General features: G+C 35.2%; 1 protein-coding gene and 1 pseudogene across 1 annotated transcript in view; both read right to left on the bottom strand.

Annotated features, from left to right (window-relative positions):
- Positions 1-4,056: 4,056 nt before the first annotated feature.
- Positions 4,057-7,536, bottom strand: LOC126733120 (uncharacterized; annotated as a pseudogene).
- Positions 4,057-9,395, bottom strand: part of LOC126733119 (uncharacterized) — a 90,288-nt gene continuing 84,949 nt past the window's right edge. Inside the window, exons 2-3 of the transcript XR_007659621.1 lie at positions 4,454-4,539; positions 4,057-4,345 (exon numbers count right to left, since the gene is read on the bottom strand). The gene's annotated coding sequence lies outside the window, so the exon portion shown is untranslated. The remainder of the gene's footprint in view (positions 4,346-4,453; positions 4,540-9,395) is intronic.

Genomic DNA, 9,395 nt, shown 5'->3' with positions numbered 1-9,395 from the left:
ATGATAAATATTCAAAAGTCTTATTTGGTCATATTTGGTCCACTTTGGTTCTATTCGGTCCATATAGGTCTTATTCAACCTGTTTTGTACACTTCGGTCCAATTTAGTTGACATTGGTCATATTTGGTCCACTATGGTCCTATTTGTTCCTATTCAGTCCATTGTGTCCACTTTGGTCCTAATCTGTCCTTCATTCTTATTCAGTCCACATTGGTCCACCCTATCCTATTCAATCCACTTCGGTCCTATTTGGTCCTCCTTGTTCCCATTCGGTTCACTTTGTTTTATTTGGTCCATTTGTGTCCACTTTGGTCCATTCAAACCACTTCAATCCATTTTGGTCCACTTACAGTCCATTTTTATGCACTTAAGTCCATTTTTATGCACTTACTACATTTTTGTTGAGTCACATTAACGTAACGTTTCATTCCACTTCGGTTTGGCTAAATTTAAGTAATAGTCTTTCTAAACCTTAAGGCTATGAGTATACAAATCTAATATTTAGGGTAGTTACTCATTTGTTTTAACATCATTACTTTTAAATGAGTTGCATGAGGTTGATTATAGCTTCAAGCAATATATATTTATATAAATATATATATATATATATATTTGTGTGTGTGTGTATAATTTTTATTTAAATAAATTATTCAAATTCTTCATTCTCTTAAAAGAGATTGTTATAATAATCAAAACTTATAACAAACTTATATTGAATGTGTATAATTTATTCTCTGAATTTTATTTTAGATAATTTCTTCTCCCTAAAAATTAAACAATTTCAAAAAGTAATTTCCATAACTCTATTTTTACATATATAATTTTATAATTTTTAATATTTTTATTGATATTATTTTTTTATTATGAAATGGTCCATATTCTTCTAACTATTTTTATTATGCATTATATTTTCCTAATTTCTTTTGGTACAATTAAATTTTTTAAGTTTCAAAGTTCTTATTCGAATTCTTATTTTCTTAAGGAGATTATTATGATAACCAAAACGTATCTTATAATTACAATTGATATTAATTAAATAATTAATGTTACTCTCAACCCAAACTTGTATTTTGTCACTCTTAAGTAGGTACACCAAATAGGACCAAAGTGATCTGAAATGGACCGAATAGGCCAAATGGACCAAATTGAACCAAATATACCTAAGTGGACCTAATGGACCAAATTGAACTGAATAGACCTAAGTGGACTGTAAGGACCAAATTGGACGGAATAGACCTAAGTGGACTGTATCAACCAAATTGGACTGAAGTAGACCTAATTAGACAGATTAGACTGAACAAGACCAAATTGACCAAAGTAGACCAAATAGGATCGAGTTGACCGAAGTAGACCGAATGGACCTAATTGAACTGAAGTAGACCGAAGTGGACCAAAATTTAACGAAGTGGACTGAAGTAGATCGAATCGGACCGAATTGATGAAATGGACCAAATGCCAATTTGTTATTAGCATAGCCAAAATTGTGCTTTGATATAAATTCAAATTATTACTTCCAAAATAATCAAGTACTAACTCAAACAAAAAATAAACCAAAACTAAGATATATATAGATATATATATTCCTTGTAATGGGGAACTTAAAAATACAACACCAAAACGTATCAACCTAAAATAGAGTTTTAAAAATCACAATAATTCAACAGTATAAAGTAAAGTTGAAAGAAATAATTAAAAAATAATATGAGAGAATAATAAGAAATTTATAGAAAATAATATGAGAAGAAAAAAAGTAAAAATAAAAAATATTGTAATAAATACTAAATTATCCAAGTCATGTTATGTAATGTAATAAAATAACATTATATTCTTATATTCCATCTTTATATATAATGCAATAGGATTATATCTATAAAATCAAAGAGAAGAAAAAAGATAACGACTTAAAAACATAACTTAATCACATCAACCCAAAGTAAAGTTCCAAATAATAGAAAAATTCATCAACTTAAAAGTAGAGATGCAAGAAAAAAAAAATCCACCAAAAAATTTATAAGAAAAAATTGAGAGAGAAATAACCTTGTGTGTGGAAAAACTATGTATAGAATGAAATAGAGAATTGTAAATTTATAGTAAAAGGAGGAGAATAAAAAAAGTCAAAAATAAAGAAAGATAAATGAATAGAGGAAAAGCGATATTAAAATAGATAGTAGTAGGGAGATGAAAAGGTAAAAAAGAGGAAAAAAAAGTTGAAGAAAGTATAACATTAAGTTGAGAAATTAATAAGAAAAAAAAAAGAATTTAAAAAAGAGAAAATGTTGAAAATGGATAGATGATGTAGCCATAGTTGTCAAACCGTGAATCGTATCGTGAATCGATTTTTAATTTTTTTTTGTATCGCGTATCGTATCGTATCGTGTATTGTAAGATACACAAAAACTTAATAAAATTTATAAAAAATTATAAATATACGTATATAAAGGATATATTCATTATAAATTTTAAATATATTCAACTAATGACTAATTTTTCATCACTTATGTAATAATATCTAACAAACTAACTAAATAAATCAAACTAGCATGTGTTGATAACATACAGTCATACACATTAAAATTACTTAAATTCAAAAGTGATAATATATTACAAATGACTCAAAATTAATAATTTATTTTCATCATATTCATCAAATTGCCTAATCAACCCCATCTAAATCAACGCTATCATCATATTTATAATTTTGCAAATTTATTTCTTCATTAAAATTTTCTTCATCGTCATTCGTCATTAACATTTACTATCTCTTCTTGTTCTTTCTATTTCTATAATTTTTTTTTTTTTGGCATTCTAGTTTCTTGGACTTATAACAATAACAATAAAAATAAAATAAAAACTTAAATAAATTTTTTAAATATTAAAGTGAAAAGTAAGTGTGTACTGTGTACTCCAATTGTAGGAGATGGGAAAAAAACTTATGAATATGTTATTTTAGTAAGCAAAATTAAGTAACTAATAATTTTGTGTTAGAAACAAGTCTAACAACTTGTTATATTCAAATAAAAGTACAAATTTTAACAAAAAATCTCATTTTAAAACATTTGTCTATATATCGTACGATACGTATAATTTTATGATACGATACGATTCATACGATACACACACTATATCGTACAATTCATAAACACTTATGATACGCCGATACGATACGAAACTTTTTACACACGATTCGATACGTATCGTAAGATACGTATCGCGTATCGTACGATACTAACAACTATGGATGTAGCTATTGTTATCTAAAGACTTGGTAGCAATATGTTTATGTTCCTTAGTATTTGAATTTGCAAAAGAACTAAGTAAAGCATTACTTAAAGCATCACAATAATCTGTAAACCCTATATATCGTTTGAGTTAAATTTATATGTAAATAAGCATGGCCCATAAAATATTGGATCACAGAGTATTAATATATTTATATAATAGTGGATGTGAACAATACTAAAAGTTAACCATTTTTCCAAATGTTTAAAAAGTTTTTTTTTACACCCCCCCCCCCCCCCCCCCCCCCCCCCCAAAAAAGAAGAAAAAAAAAAAAAAAGAAGCTTTATTTACAGAAGGACTTTTGTACTCTTCATGAATGGGATCTTTGGGAGCTTCCTAGTTAGAAACTTGGTACTCTTTCTAGCATTTGCGGATTCCTTTGCACCAGATAACACAATCAATTACCATTAAACATTAAATTTTTTCACACTATAATTTGAAATAAGACCCATGAGTAGAAACTTGAAAGGTTAAATTACACTTATGGTACTCAACCTTGCCCCATATTTCAGAATGGTATGTTATTTTTACAAATGTTTCATTTTAGTCCTTATCATTTATTCGTGTGCCAAAAAGGTCCCTGCAATCAACTGAAGGATGGAAAAGTCTTAAGTAGCAAAGGAAAACATTAAACTAATGCACTACTACAGTACTACTGACTTGGCGTGACCATAACCCTAACTAAACGGTCAAGTACAGTTTGCGTGAGTCACATTAATCTGAACAACCAAGACCTTCATCCTCTAGTGACCAGAGGACTTTAATCTGGACAAATAATTATCGACTTTGCCGAGAGGGGTGGCATCACCCATACTTAACTCATATAAGATTTAGACCAAAATCCAAAAACATGTATCTTCAAGAGGCGGTAATTCATTAGAAGATAGACAGGCAATGAGACAACCCATACACACAAAAACACACCCATTCAAGTCCTCTTCAAACTTTTAGGCATTCTTTTATTCGGGTATGTCAAGTGGTGAGGTTATTTCTGGCAGCAGAAACAAGCCACTGGAAATAGATGCAAGGTACGGGCAACTGAGTGTAACTTGCTTGGATGCATTTCCTGCAAGTGAAAGAAAATAAGGAAAGCTGTTATAACAAAGAATGCCTGCACCATGAAGAAACCTAAACTAATCTCTATAACTTGCCAAAAGTAATTCAAGTGAGATACATTAACATCAGCCGCCCTTGATGTTGACAATCCATACAAGAAAGCCTCGCACTTCTTGTTCTTCATTCTCTTTACCCCCAGCAAGTCTAAACCAAAAATAAAAACCATAGATCAGGTATTGAAATTGTCAAGCATTATTTTACCAATATAGAAGTTCAGTAACATTGCATTGATAATAAATGTTTAACATTGTTGCCTTGAAACATTAGGCTGTTTATGTGATACATCTAAACACATCATCCAGGTTTAAAACAACTGACATGTATTTTCTGCCAGTTGCCATGTGCGAAGCAATCTATTTCATACTAGATGGAGTATGCTGATCTGGGATGCACGGACGCGGCGCCAGAGGAGCCGCACCTGCGTCTGACGCGGAGCGACGCGCGAGGGACGCCGCTGACCGCGTGTCAGTGCCGCGTCGGGCCGCGTCCTGCCGTGTCCTGCCGAAACGCCAAAATTCAAAAAAAAAAAAAAAAAGTGCAGAATCTTCTTCTCTTTCTCTCTCTGTCTTGTTTTCCTGCCTCTACTCAGTCTAGATGTTGCGTAAACTGGTTTAAGAAAACTAAAGAAAGGTTAAAAAAAGAAAAGGTTTGAACTGGGAAGGGGAGTGACAGAAGAAACGAAGGTTAAGGTAGATGACGAAAGAAGAAAAAATATGTAAAAGTGATAGGCTGACTTGGTGTAGAGATTTTTTTTTTAAATGTGTGGTGTAGATTAAGCTTTGGAAAATGGAAGCCTTGGGGAAATAAAAAAAAAAAAAAAAAAAAAGGTATAGTTGATATTCTGATGAACATCATGTTTAGTTATTCTGAATAAAAAGAAAAAGATTAATATTGTGGGTTTTATTTAATTTATGAACATCATGTTTTAGTTATTATCTATTATTGCTCTTAAATTTGGTATATGTGTATATAATGTGAAAAAATATGCTTAGTAATATATTAAAAATATAAATAAAATTTTTTTTATTAATTTTTTAATCACCGAGTCCTGCCGCACCCGCACCCACCATTTTCAAAAATTGCTAAGTCCCGCACCCGCACCCAAGTCCCGAAACGCACCCGTGCTTCCTAGATGCTGATCATTAGTGCATCTCAACAATTTAAGTGCAAGTTAATAACGTTGTAATTGCCCAATTTCCACTGACTGTAAGAGAAGATGATCACTGCCAATCAAGATTCACTTACACCCCTATCTGTCCTCCGTCGCCATGAACATCATTACCCATTGCTCCCCTCAGTAATGAAAATTCCATTCTTGATTCGACAGGTATACTCAATCCCCACAATCACAACAAAACTACTGCCAACTTGCAATAACGAAGTAACCTGCAGCCCCCATCAAAGGTATACTCATTGATACTACTTCCACTTTCATTATCAGATCTAACTTCTAAGCAGTCAGCCCAAATAACAGTCCTCCTCATTTATGATATTCAAATGCTTATATTCCACTTGAGAGAGTAAGTGAAAAGGTTTTACAAATTTGTAACTTAAAGATCTTTTCATATCCTTTCCTGAGTTAGTTCCAAATTTTTTGAGTTAATCTGTATTTTCCTCATCATATTTGTAGCACCAAGCTTTTATATAGAAACATATAAGCATGTAGAACAGAAGCAACCTTTTCACTGGTGTACCACAAACATGTGGAGTTTAGATACATCTACAAATAGCATAGTGTGATCATAAATTTGGAAATGAACCATTTACAAAAATTGAATCCCAGGTACACAAGACAAAGTGGAACTCAATATTCAACCAGCCTATGATCATTCGATAGTTGGGGTAGGGGGATTTGAATCTTGGACATCTCCATTGGAAACACCAAGAGATGCTAGTTGAGCTACAAGGCTCTTGGCTTCAACCAACCTATGATCCATGTATTTAATCAGCTTACTATCAATAACCTGTTTATTAGGTTCTTGTTGCAGGAGATCTTGGAACATGCGTGTGCATACAAATAGGTCATCATTCGCCAACTACTAATAAGGGCAAAGAGTGGATTCTAGATCATATCATTTGTCATGTAGTCATTCCCTATATTGGCTACACGAGCCACGCATCCACCCACTAAGCTACAACATTTCCCTTCTAGCCAACTAAAAGTCTAGAAACCTTACTACACTCTATCCATAATCTCTAAGAACTCTTTCAAACATTAATATCTTAGCAGCACTGAGCTCCAAACATTTAGGCTACATATCAAGCATAAGTTAACACCTATATTTTTAGGAAACCAATTCAATCACATTTCACATATCAACATACAAAAACTCTGAAATTCACAGAAATGGCAAGACTACATTACAACATTACCTCATTCCATCGAAACTTTGGTGCCAACTTCCTTCATCTTAGCAATAATCAACTCCGCCTCCTCCTTAGTCACGCCTTTCTTCAAAAGCGTAGGTGACTTCTCCACCAAATCCTTAGCTTCCTTCAACCCCAAATCGGTAAAAGTCCTTACTTCCTTGATTACCTTGATCTTCGCCGCCGCATCAAACCCTTCCAGCTTCACAGTCTTCTCCGCCTTCTCCTCCGCCTTCTTTGCCGCACCCCCGCCCTTCCCCTTCAGTCCTCCATGGACCATCCCTGGCATCATCACCATCATCGTCGGCATCTCAGTGATCCCTAATCTATCATGAAGAACTTCGACAAGGTCCGAGACCTCGAGGAGAGTGAGACCCGAGAGCTCATCGACGATCGCCGAGACTTGCTCTGATGGAGTTGGTGGCTTCGATTCCTAAGCAGAAGAGGTTGAGAAAGAAGATGATTTTAAAGATGGGAGCTTAGATTGGATTAAGGCTAAGAGGTTAGGATTAGGGTTTTGAGTTGGGTGGAAATTAGGGCTAGGGTTTTGGCAAAGGTATCTGTGAATGTGTGAAATGAATCGTAAATACCTCATTTTGTGGGGGCGTTTAGGTAATTATGGATAAATGTTTATATGAGCATTGTTGGAGTCGATGAGGTTGATAGTAATAAAGCTTTCATGGCTTTTGAAGTTGAAGCTGAGAACTAAGAAGAAATGACTAACACTGACATGGTGGCCGTATCCATAAACCTTGCGGTGGTGAAGGAGATCTTGTTTCATTTTTTACTTTTGTGCCCCTGAGGTTTTTACAGGCTATTGGGCCTGGAACATTGTAGAGGCCCACTTAGATCGATTTGTATGAGAATGAACTTAGCCCATTAGTCATTGGCCAACAATTTTGCCTTTTGTTGATGCTCATTTTGGGAGGCCCAGTAGAAGGAAGAATCCTAGCAACATGGGCATAAAAGAGTTAGTAAGTAGATAGAAAAAAAAAAACCATTAAACCCAAGTGGTAGGAATAATGGATCATAAGCCCATAAAATAAACAAATAGGCATTGAGGAAGCAAACGGGCCTAAAGGAGCCCGAAGAGAAAGAAGTAGCAAACCTATGGGCAGTATGTGATATAGAAAAGTGAGGATGGGCCATAGCAAGCTCGAAGTAATGCAAGTAAAGAATGTAAGGGGTTGATGGAAAGTCCATAAGTCCTAAGGATGAAGGATAAGGTAATTGGGCCAGGGAAGTTCAAAGGAGTTAGTAAAAGCCCATGGGAATGCAGAATTAGAAAAAGGGCTGAGGATGCCCAAGGAAAGCAAATGGGCCAAGGATGCCAAAGAAATAAATGGGACAAAGGAGCCCACAAGCAATGTAATAAAAAAAAAAATCCCAAAATGGCATGAGTACGAATCCAATGGCCATATTCAGTCATTGAGAGAAGAATAAGTAGCAGGCCCAGCAGGCTTAGGTCAAATGATATCACAACAGGAATGACAAAGTGGTACGGCAGGAAATAGTAGTAAGACTACGAAAGGAGTAAAGAATAGGATGAAGGAGGAAAGGCCCACAATCCAGCAAAGCCTGGCCCCTAAAGGGAGCGGGCCATAGAGAACGGGAAATCAGAAAATAGCTCACACCATAAGAAGTCAAAGAGGGGCGGCAGAATGTGCAAACGAGCCTCCAAACCACAGCAAATGCATAAGCAACGGGCAAGTTTTGGACATACACAGAAGTGGAGCACGCGCAAGGCCTAGACATCACTAGCCTGTACCCAACCAATACAAGAAGTGGTAGGTCACAGAGATATGAGAGGGCATGGTCTGGCAGTGGGGATAGGGGAAAACCTATTCTGGGGTTCCTACTCAGGCTCTTTTGGGGAAAATGTCTTGCTAGGATGACATACTACCCAAAAGAAGCAAAGATGAGTCGGAACAACTAGGTGCATGCCATGAGGGATAGCAAGTGAGAATACCCACACCATGATAAATAAGAATGCCACAGTGAGCAAACAAACAAAATAACCTTCTTTGTCTGGTAATGGTGGTGGCTGGACAACTGACAAACCAGTGATAGTTGGCAAGGACACCCGGACTAGACAAAGGTAATTAAAGGCTAAAATAGTAAAAACCAGCCATGGCAGGTATTATATAAAGGACCCTTTTCGTGCACAACAGGGGGGACCATTACGGTAATAGTAACCTCTAGGAGAGAATCACAACATATAAGCAAGCACTGAGAAAGGAAAAGAGAAAAAAAAAAGAATAAGAAGAATTAGAAATAACGAAAAAACAGAGAGTATAGAATGGTAGACATGCACCAATAGGGTAACCCCCTCTCTTCCTCTAAAGCCCTGCTATCTGTCAAAGGCAAAAGATTCTCTTGGGCACAGGCCATTTAGGGCCGTTCCCTCAAAGCGATTAATTTCTTTCTAGGGAGATTATTCACATTGAGGAAATAGTTTCCTTCTTGGTTTCGGCCCTGTAACATAACTCGGCATTGCAGACTGGCATTTCCCTCTTTAATTCAGCAACTCATTACTATTTCTTCCCCACTTATTTCTGCCATTGCATGTACAGGGCGCTTCTTGTCGCTGCCCTTTATTTATTTATTCTGTCTAAGTAGCAAACGTATTTCTT

The sequence above is a fragment of the Quercus robur genome, chromosome 6 (assembly GCF_932294415.1).
Source record: "Quercus robur chromosome 6, dhQueRobu3.1, whole genome shotgun sequence".
NCBI classification, from domain to species: Eukaryota; Viridiplantae; Streptophyta; class Magnoliopsida; order Fagales; family Fagaceae; genus Quercus; species Quercus robur.
This window is presented reverse-complemented; position numbering and strand designations above follow the sequence as displayed.